Genomic DNA, 11,570 nt, shown 5'->3' with positions numbered 1-11,570 from the left:
AGAGTTTTATCTGGAACTTTTATTAAATTATCCTGAGGGCTTTTTATTGCCTTACTTCTTGTAAGTGTGTCCAGTTGGATTGTAATAAATACTTCCTTGAGTCGAGTTGCGCTGTCCCTTTTTGTCTTCATAGGTGCTGTGTACTATATAGAAACTTAGATAAGCGGATAGTGGTTAGAAAGATAACCACTGCAAAGAGTACACTTGTAGCACTCAAGAGCTAAATAAGTATAATAAATTATACTAAAGAGTTCAATATGGCATATGAATGCGTTCAGATATAGCACCAGTCTCTAAATATACATTTACCTAACTAAAATTAAAACTTAACGTTTATTAGTCAAACAGTGCTAAAATTTGCGGAAAACAACAAAAAGTTAAAAACACAAACTGAAATTGGTGCAATAGTGTCGATTAGAAAGAATGGCAGGCTAATGGGACCAATAAAGGGGTCAATATATGAGGATTACCTCTGTTGAGGCTGAGAATAAAGTGATAATATCAGTATAATTCTATAAGGGTTGTATATACCTGACGTCAGTACTGATAAGTTATAAGTGTATAGGTAAACCGTAGTAACAGATGAATTAGTAAAAATGTGCGCTTCAGATAATCAGAGATATCAATGCCCTTTCAAGTGTAACCAAGGGTTAAGTAGTTTACAAAAGTTATTAGCTCAAACCTTTTGTTAGTGAAAATGTGATTGAAGTGGAGAGTAACCAATAGGTTGTCTAACTCTATCACTTTTATTCCTAATTGGTGGGAGCTGTAAATAATATACTCTAAATCAATTGTAAATAGCTTTGTGCAGAGGTTATATCTTTTATCTGGTTAATATTGCATCATAGATAAATTATAGTTTGGTAGATTTGAATTGTACGCAACATCTGAATTAATGTATCATAGATAAATTATAGTTTGGTAGATTTTAATTGTGCGCAACATCTGAATTAATGTATTTTGCAGTGGGTTCTGGTACCTTAAATTTAGTATTATTTAAAAACACTATAATTGTGTTTATTATTTTAAGGTATATGTTAACCTAAGTTTAGGGTATCGTTCCCAGTATTTAAGTGCACAGTATTATTGGTAAAATTGTGTTGTTGTATGTGAATAGGTTAGGTTAGTGATTATTATAATTAATAGTATCCTCCAACTCTAGATAAGCACGCACTATTACTATATATCGTGGTCTGTTTATTTTACCACATTTCTGTAATGGTAATCAAACCCTCTATTGCTACATATCATCATATATTCTTATACAAAGTTGTAGCTTTTTATGTGCTTATGTAGACAAGGGTTCGGTTGTGTACCGTAGCTTATTTGTTATAGATACAAAGTTGCCTGCCACAGGAGTAAACTATAGGGTAATACCCGATGTTTTATAACAATGATTTGGCACTTTCTTTATCAAATTAACTAACCGATGGGGCAATGTAGCTCCCAAGCGGTAGCTGAATACTTGAAAGCAACCGATTAAGTTATGATTCAAAGCCTGCAGGTTATACTATGAATAAAACCCCTTAGAGAAAGTCAAATTAAATAAAGATTCTTATATGTATAGCCTGATTCTGTAAGTAGCTATCATATGGCACCAATTAAAGTTAGCAGCTAAAATACAGGAGCTCGCAACGGCTCCTCACCATTTCCCTAAGTCCCTAACATGTTTCGCCATCTAACACGGCTTTTTCAAAGGGTTATCGCAATTGCACTGTTTGCATGCGTCTTTTAAACCCTATTGACAGTTAGCTCCGCCTAATGGGAGGCAACGTACGTGTTACATAGTAGTATAGTCTTTAACGTGGTCTTGATGCATTCTGGGTGATGTAGTTTATATAGGAATGGATATTCAACAGTAAATTTTGCCTGTTCTTTCCAACCAAATATTCTTGTTGGATTAATACTGGTTCGCCTAAATAAAAAACACAACATATTTTACGTATGTGGTCCACCTCATAGTTAATGATACTGGGTTATCACATTATTGTTATTTATTCCTGTAGAATAAATCTGTGGATTTATTAACTTAGATCTTTTATTCAGGAGTAGGATATTGATTGTATCTTTATGATATTAGTTTAGAAGGTGATGGTGAACATTAGAGGGATGACAGTTCCATGTCTATATATCATGTGATTAAATTAGGTAGCTCCGAATAGAGTCAATATAAGTCATATACCTTGGTTATAATTCTGGCACATATACTACGTCATGCCTGTAATAAACTCCACGAAGTCCCTAAAAATAAAATGAATAGGATTCATGGGCTCTTGTTTTAATTGTAATTCATATACTACCTAGTGCTTATAATAAGCACTATCAATGTACAAAATATATTTTTTTGTGTGTTGGAAGAATGTGACTGAAATACAGTCTTTTGGATAATTATAAACAATATAATAAAATTGTGATTATGGTGGTGATGCTAGGAGTGACTTATGAGAAAATACTGGGATATGAAGTGAAGGGGATACGATTATCGTGTAGGTAGGATAGTAATGTCATGTGATTGATATTTTGACACGGTGTCTGTGATGGACCTATTAAAATCCTGTGCTATAAATTGCCCTTATACAGGTTAATATTACATCGTGCCTATAATGAGTCTTGGGGAGTGTAAAACAAATATAAAAGCCCCCCTAACAATACAACCCCCCACCCAAACCCCCAAAATAATAAAGACCTAACTAAAAAATTCCTAACATACCCATTGCTCCTAAAGAGGCATTTGTATGGACATTGCCCTTAAAAGGGCAATCAGCTCTTTAGCACCCATTAAAAAAAAAAAAAAAAAAAACTAATCTAAAAAACAAACCACCCAAAGAAACAAACAAAAAAAACAAACCTAACACTAACCCCGACATAGGTACTCACCATTCCTGAAGTCCGGCAGTGAAGGTCTTCTTCCAGACGGATCCATCTTCATCCAGCACAGGGCCATCTTCTGTTTTTTATTATTTTTATTTCTGTTTTCTAATACTACATACACATTTCCTGTATTTTCTGGTTGTATTCTAATAAAGAGACTGAGAAATAGTTATATATGGTCATTATATGATCTCTAAAACAAAGATCTTATGGTGGCCTAAGACTTTTGCACAGTACTGTATATAAGTATAGATATATATTGTACCAAAAAACTATCATATACATGTAGAAATATGTATTTATGAATAAATAGAACATATTCTGCTATGTTATATATAACATTGGAATGTGAAATATTAATATTTTCCTGTCGGGTTAATGCACTTGAGAATATGCGAACAGGTTTGCGCGTGAGTAGAGTGTTACCTTTTTTTTCTCCACTTATTTGCTCTATTGACGTCTATGGGGAAAATGCGTGATATCCTAACTTCAGCTTTTTGCATGCATTGGTTTAGAGCATGATCGAAAACTTTTTACTTTCAACTTCAAAATGTGAGCGTTACCTGACATGCGCAAAAACTTACTTCTAGCGGAGTTAGCTCGCGAGCCGGAGCATTAAATACCACTCCACTTTTAATCTGGCACTATATAGGGTGTACACATTTTCAAGGGGCTGTCCACGGTTGGGATGTTAGGCTTGTACTGCTATTAATGTCCGTGTGCTTTTGTTATTATTATTTTTTTAAAAGAGATTTTTTTTAACGGATTGCAACCATAATTATTTGGATGATACTGGTTAAGTAATCAACAAAAACTCACTTAAATAAAAGAGCTATGAAGTGCTTCAGATAAGTGTTGTGGGTTTTTTTAAACTTGAGGCCATTCCAATCCAATAAATATCTATTCGATAATACTTGATAAGCCTAAGAAAACTGGGTTTCTTATTGCTTTAATTTTTATCTAATCCTAGTGACCTAGATTACAAGTTTTGCACTAAAACGGTGCATAAATAGCACTAAAAGTTTAACGGTACTGCACTTTCCATAGAAGTTGCAAAAAAAACCTTCTTGTGTTGTGAGTTATGGTGCGTTAAGCTCCATACCGCATAAATGTCAAGTTCTGACTTTGCGTACTTGTGCACGTATCCCCCCATAGACATCAATGGAGAAAAAGTGTTAGAAAAAACTAACACCTGCGTTTGCAGAATTGCGATCGCTATAATGCAATCCCCATTGATGTCAATGGAGACATGAAGGTTATCTATAAACCTAACATCCTAACATAAACCCCTAGTCTAAATACTTATAAATGGTAAGCAAGCTCAACACAAAAAATATATACCCCTAATCCGCCGCCCCCCAATATCGCCAACACTAAATAAAGATATCAACCCATAAACCGCCGACCCCCCACATTGCTAACACCTAAATTAAACTATTCACCACCTAATCCGCCGCCCCCGCATCGCAATACTAAACCTATAAACCCCCAAACACCCATATCGCAAATACTAAACTAAACAAATTAACCCCTAAACCGCCAAACACCCACATTGCAAATACTGAACTAAACCTATTAACCCCTAAACCGCCAAACACCCATATCGGAAATACTGAACTAAACCTATTAACCCCTAAACCTAACACTCCTTAATTTTTAATTAAAATTACAATATAACTAGCTTCAAATAAATAAAAACTTACCTGTGAAATAAAAAAAAACTAAGCTTAAAATATAAATAATCCTAAAATTACTATTTTGTAAAAAATAAAATATACCAAAAATAAAAAAACGAAATTACAAAATTAAAAAAACACTAAAAAAAAAATAACACAGTCTAAAATTACAAAAAATAAAAAAAAATCTAAGATTACAAAAATAATAAACGAAATTATTAAAAATGAAAACATTAAACCTAATCTAATGCCACTATAAAAACAAAAAAGCCACCCCGAAATTAAAAACACCCTAATCTAACAATAAACTACCAATAGCCCTTAAAAGGGCCTTTTGTAAGAATTGCCCCAAAGATATCAGCTCTTTTTAATATAGATTACAAGTTTTGCGCTAAACCCGGTGCGTAAATAACGCTAAACGTTTAGCTGTACTGCACTTTCCATAGCGCTGCCATTACAAGTTACAAAAAAAACCTTTCTTGTGTTATGAGTTATGGTGCGTTAAGCTCCATACTGCACAAAAGCCAAGTCCTAACTTTTGTGCTCGTGCACGTTTCCCCCCATAGACAGCAATGGAGAAAAAGTGTTAGACAAGAAGGTTATGTATAAACCTAACATCCTAACATAAACCCCTTGTCTAAATACCCCTAATCCGCCGCCCCCCAACATCGCCAACACTAAATAAAGATATTAAAGGGACACTGAACCCAATTTTTTTCTTTTGTGTTTCAGATAGCGCATGCAATTTTATTTCTAATTTACACCTATTATCAATTTTGTCTTCGTTCTTTTGCTTTCTTTATTTAAAAAAGAAGGCATCTAACCTATTTGCTGGGTTCAGAACCATGGACAGCACTTGTTTATTGGTGGGTGAATTTATCCACCAATCAGCAAGAACAACACAGTTTGTTCACCAAAAATGGGCCGGCATTTAAACTTACATTATTGCATTTCAAATAAAGATACCAAGAGAATGAAAACAATTTGATAATAGGAGTCCATTGGAAAGTTGCTTAAAATTACATGCTCTATCTGAATCACAAAATAAAAAAATTGGGTTCAGTGTCCCTTTAACCCCTAAGATATAACTAGCTTCAAATAAATAAAAACTTACCTGTGATATAAAAATAACTAAGCTTAAAATATAAATAATCCTAACATTACTATTTAAAAAAAATAAAATATACCAAAAATAAAAATCTTAAATTAAAAAATTAAAAAAAAAAACACTACAAAAAAATTTACACTACAAAAAATAACAGTCTATAATTACAAAAAATAAAAAATCTAAGATTACAAATAATAATAAAAGAAATTATTCCCCCCCCCCCCAAAAAAAATGAAACATAATCTAAAACCACTATAACAATACAACCAATACCCGAACCCCTAAAATAAAAAGACCTTACTAAAAAAATCCTAACCTACCCATTGCCCCTAAAGGGGCATGTATGGGCATTGCCGTTAAAAGGGCAATCAGCTCTTTAGTACCCATTAAAAAATAAAAAAACAATCTAAAAAAAAAAAAACACCTAAAAAACAAACCTAACACTAACCCCGACATAGGTACTCACCATTCCTGGGACTGCACAACCTGTAATACGGGTGAGCTGAATATTCCACACTCAAAGGCCATTTTTTGAGTGCGCAATGGATCGTTGCAGTATAGGTTAAAATGCTAGCGGTATAGCCGTACCTCCGTGACTTTTTTCAGTGGTATAGCCGTACCGCACAACTTGTAATCTAGGTCAGTGTAAATAAACCATATTTTTTTTCTATTGCATTAGTAATTTGAATGGCTTACTTAATATGAAAACACAGCTCTGCTAATAGATGGGAATGCTAAAAAATAATTTTAAAAAACTTAAATGTAAAGTCCTAGATTACAAGTGGAGGCCGGAGGGCTAATGATAGGGCGGTGTGAGATCAATATAGCTAAACTGCTGATTGATATTACAAGTCCATGGTGAAAGAGATTTACCAAAGAAGATTTAGCATGGCCGACATCCCTTTAGCGTGCCCTATACTTTCAATGGAGACCACAACAACACTATATATTGCTGATATAGTTGAAAGTTATGGGTTTGCGATCAAGCGAAAGAGATAATAGAGCAAGAAGAATTACGAGACCTAAGACGAGAAGTAAATTCTTATAAATAAAAACAAAGTTTTACAAAACACAAGTTAAAACTTTAAAAATAAAGAATTATACTCATATATAAACAAAATGGTTAAAAAGGGACTTTAATTGACAAGGTGCTGAACTGGGAAGGGCTTAAATGTGTTTATATATATATATATATATATATATATATATATATATATATATATATATATATATTATATGTGTATATGAATACATATCTATATATATATATACATTTGAGATAGATAGATAGATAGATAGATAGATAGATAGATAGATAGATAGATAGATAGATAGATAGATATATAGATGATAGATAGATAGATAGATAGATAGATAGATAGATAGATAGATAGATATTGTGCACCTTAGCACTACCTATATACAGTATACCATAATGAAGAAGTCCCACACTAACTTTTACAAATGTTGGAAGGCTGAGTGGGGGAGGCCCATGTGTCAGGTGATTAGGTAGTAGTTTTTTTAACTGGAAACTACTAGTCTGGTTTGCTTCAGATTTGCAGGGCTTGTAGGGTTCAATATTCAAACATAGATTCCATTGTTTCTTTCAAAAGCTATAAGCATATGTAAGCAACATTTATATTATATTAATAGAAAAAAGAAAATCTAAAATCACTCTTCTATTGGATATATCAAGTTTTAATTACCATTGCCATGTTTTGTTACACCTTTGTTAACTTTTAATTGTGAAATCAGGTCAAATCCCTCAGACAAAATCTAGCTGGCAAGAATTTCAAATCCACCTCACGAATGGAAGCCATTGCAACATAAGCCTAATATAATCCTTAGGACTTTTCTAAAGCATCAAATTGATGTTACACAATGATAACGCCTTTTTAAATTTGGTCTTTACATGCAGAAAAACAAAATGTGTGCTTACCTGATAAATTCATTTATTTTGAGGTGGTGAGAGTCCTCAAGTCCATTACTTCTGGATTCAACTCCTAGCCAGTAGCCACTAAGAGGAGGCAAAGATTCCCAAAACTCTGTGAGTATTCTATCCCTCCCACCTCACTGATCCAAGAGTATTCTATCCCTTGTAGCATAAAGATAAAATGTTATGACTCTAGCTACATTTAAATTATGTAGAAGTCTTTCTTTAGAATTTTTAGGACAAAGAAAGGAAACTACAGTTTCCTTATTGATCTTGTCTAAAGATACAACTATTGATAAAAAATCAAATTTTGTTTTTAAAAATGCCTTATCTTGATAGAAACCCAGATAATGAGGCTCACAGTATAGAGCAGAAACATCTGAAACTCTTCTGGCCAAAGAAACAGCCAAGAGAAACAAAATCTTTCACTATAAAAGATGAAAGTTTAAAGCATGCATAGCTTCAAATGAAGAGACTTGACAACTCTTAAAACCAGATTAAGGTTTCATGGGGAAGAAAGTGTCTTAACTCTGAATATTAGGACATTTAGCAATTTTCCTATGGGATAAATTAAGAGAGAGACTTTAGACCTTTCAAAGAGATAGCAGATAAACCCTTGTAACACCCTCTTGGAATCCTGAAAAAATGCCAGTGATAAAAACAGCACCGCAGCCATTACAAGTCTTGTCGGTATAGCTGTACCGCAAGTCTTTTAGCCTGTAGCGCAACGTCAGTCCCGCACTCGTAAAAATTACGTTTTTGCATGGGACTTCCATAGTGCTGCTATTACGAGTTTTGCAGTGAGGCTAAAAAGCTTGCTTACACCCTATGACGACACGATCCGTACCGTCATCTGAGACCAGTAGTTATGAGTTTTACGCAACAAAACTGTAACACAAAACTCATAACTAAAGTGTTACAAAGTACACTAAACACCCATAAACTACCTATTAGCCCCTAAACCGAGGCCCTCCCGCATCGCAAACACTATATTAAAGTTATTAACCCCTAATCTGCCGCTCCCGACATCTCCACAACTAATAAAATGTATTAACCCCTATTCCGCCGCACCCCAACATCGCCCACACTATAATAAAGATATTAACCCCTATTCCTCCGCTCGCCGACACCGCCGCCAATATAATAAACCTATTAACCCCTAAACCGCATGCCCCCCATAATGAAATATACTATATTAAACTATTAACCCCTAAACCGGAAGCCCCCCTCAATGAAATATACTAAATTAAACTATTAACTATTTAATAGCTACCTAGTTAAAATAAATACAAATTTACCTGTAAAATAAATCCTAACCTAAGTTACAATTACACCTAACACTACACTATCAATAAATAAATTAAATTAACTACAATTACCTAAAATTAAATACAATTAAATAAAATAAACTAAAGTACAAAAACCCACTAAATTATAGAAAATAAAAAAAAATTACAAGAAGTTTAAACTAATTACACCTAATCTAAGCTCCCTAATAAAACAAAAAATCCCCCCAAAATAATAAAATTCCCTACCCTATACTAAATTACAAATAGCCCTTAAAAGGGCTTTTTGTGGGGCATTGCCCCAAAGTAATCAGCTCTTTTACCTATAAAGAAAAATACAATACCCCCCCAACATTAAAACCCACCACCCACACACCCAACCCTACTCTAAAACCCACCCAATCCCCCCTTAATAAAACCTAACACTACCCCCTTGAAGATCTCCCTACCTTGAGCCGTCTTTACCCAGCCAGGCACAAGTGGACCTCCAGAGGGGCAGAAGTCTTCATCCGATCCGGCCAGAAGAGGACATCCAGACCAGCAGAAGTCTTCATCCAGGCGGCATCTTCTATCTTCTTCCATCCGGAGTGGAGCGGGTCCATCTTGAAGACATCCAACGCGGAGCATCCTCTTCCATCAGACGGTGACTGAAGAATGAAGGTTCCTTTAAGTGATGTCATCCAAGATGGCGTCCCTTCAATTCCGATTGGCTGATAGAATCCTATCAGCCAATCGGAATTAAGGTAGGTAAAATCCTATTGGCTGATGCAATCAGCCAAGACGATTGAGTTTGCATTCTATTGGCTGATTGGAACAGCCAATAGAATGCGAGGTCAATCCTATTGGCTGATTGGATCAGCCAATTGGATTGAACTTCAATCCTATTGGATGATTGCATCAGCCAATAGGATTTTTCCTACCTTAATTCCGATTGGCTGATAGAATTCTATCAGCCAATCGGAATTGAAGGGACGCCATCTTGGATGACATCATTTAAAGGAACCTTCATTCTTCAGTTGGACGTCGAACGAAGACGATGGATCCGCTCCTCGTCGGATGGAAGAAGATAGAAGATGCCGCTTGGATGAAGACTTCTACCCGGCTGGAGGACCTCTTCTGCCCGGATTCGATGAAGACTTCTGCCCGGCTGGGTGAAGACGGCTCAAGGTAGGGTGATCTTCAAGGGGTTAGTGTTAGGTTTTTTTAAGGGGGGATTGGGTGGGTTTTAGAGTAAGGTTGGGTGTGTGGGTGGTGGGTTTTAATGTTGGGGGGTATTGTATTTTTCTTTACAGGTAAAAGAGCTGATTACTTTGGGGCAATGCCCCGCAAAAAGCCCTTTTAAGGGCTATTTGTAATTTAGTATAGGGTAGGGAATTTTATTATTTTGGGGAGCTTTTTTATTTTATTAGGGGGCTTAGATTAGGTGTAATTAGTTTAAACTTCTTGTAATTTTTTTTATTTTCTGTAATTTAGTGGGGGGTTTTTTGTACTTTAGTTTATTTTATTTAATTGTATTTACTTTTAGGTAATTGTAGTTAATTAATTAAATTTATTTAATGATAGTGTAGTGTTAGGTGTAATTGTAACTTAGGTTAGGATTTATTTTACAAGTAAATTTGAATTTATTTTAACTAGGTAGCTATTAAATAGTTAATAACTATTTAATAACTATTGTACCTAGTTAAAATAAATGCAAAGTTGCCTGTAAAATAAAGATAAATCCTAAAATAGCTACAATGTAATTATTAATTATATTGTAGCTATCTTAGGGTTTATTTTATAGGTAAGTATTTAGTTTTAAATAGGAATAATTTAGTTAATAATAGTAAATTTATTTAGATTTATTTAAATAATATTTAAGTTAGGGGGGTATTAGCGTTAGGGTTAGACTTAGGTTTAGGGGTTAATAACTTTATTATAGTGGCGGCGACGTTGGCGGCGGCAGATTAGGGGTTAATACATTTAATAGGCTATGTGGGCTATGGCGGTTTAGGGGTTAATAATTTAGTTATTACTTGTGGTGTGGGTTTGATGGCGGATATAGGGGTTAATAGATTTTATTAGATATTGCGGTGGGGGATTGCGGTTGACAGGTAGATAGACATTGCGCATGCGTTAGGTGTTAGTTTATTTTTGCTGGCATTTTTGGGAGTTACGGTGCTCCCATACTCAGCGCAAGGCCTGCTATGGCTGCCTTTTATGGCGAGGTAAAAATGGAGTAAGATTTCTCCATTTTCGCCACATAAGGCCTTGCGCTGGATATTGGATACCGATTTACGACGCGGTCCCATGTTAGGCTATGGGAGTAATAATTGCGAGCGACGGGTGAAATATACGCGCGTAACTTGCATGCCTACGCCGTATATGTAATACCAAAATCGCGTAAAATCTGGTGTCGCCGGCTTTTCCGGGCGACGCTGCATATGTAATGGAGGCCTCTATCTGAATCACAAAATAAAAAAATTGGGTTAAGTGTCCCTTTAACCCCTAAGATATAACTAGGTTCAAATAAATAAAAACTTACCTCTGAAATAAAAAAAACTAAGCTTAAAATATAAATAATCCTAACATTACTATTTAAAAAAAAAAAATATACCAAAAATAAAAATCTTAAATTAAAAAATTAAAAAAACACTGCAAAAAAAATTACACTACAAAAAATAACAGTCTAAAATTACAAAAAATAAAAAAATCTA

This window comes from Bombina bombina, chromosome 8 (assembly GCF_027579735.1).
Source record: "Bombina bombina isolate aBomBom1 chromosome 8, aBomBom1.pri, whole genome shotgun sequence".
Taxonomy (NCBI): domain Eukaryota; kingdom Metazoa; phylum Chordata; class Amphibia; order Anura; family Bombinatoridae; genus Bombina; species Bombina bombina.
The sequence above is the reverse complement of the archived record's forward strand: the minus strand, read 5'-3'. Positions refer to the sequence as shown.